Genomic DNA, 259 nt, shown 5'->3' with positions numbered 1-259 from the left:
TAGTAACCTAGGGTATACAGAAATGAGTAAATGACGTAAAAATCCACTTCTGGGTCCACTTGGTGTGTGCTTGGGCTGAGCATTGAAGCTTTTATTTGTAGAGACGTTTTCTGGAGTTAAACGCCAGTTCTCATGCCAGTTTGGGCGTTTAACTCCAAGTTTTATGCCAGTTCCAGCGTTTAACGCTGGAAATTCTGAGGCTGATTTGCCACGCCGGTTTGGGCCATCAAATCTTGGGCAAAGTATGGACTATTAAATA

Source organism: Arachis duranensis, chromosome 2 (genome assembly GCF_000817695.3).
Source record: "Arachis duranensis cultivar V14167 chromosome 2, aradu.V14167.gnm2.J7QH, whole genome shotgun sequence".
NCBI lineage: Eukaryota > Viridiplantae > Streptophyta > Magnoliopsida > Fabales > Fabaceae > Arachis > Arachis duranensis.
The sequence above is the reverse complement of the archived record's forward strand: the minus strand, read 5'-3'. Positions refer to the sequence as shown.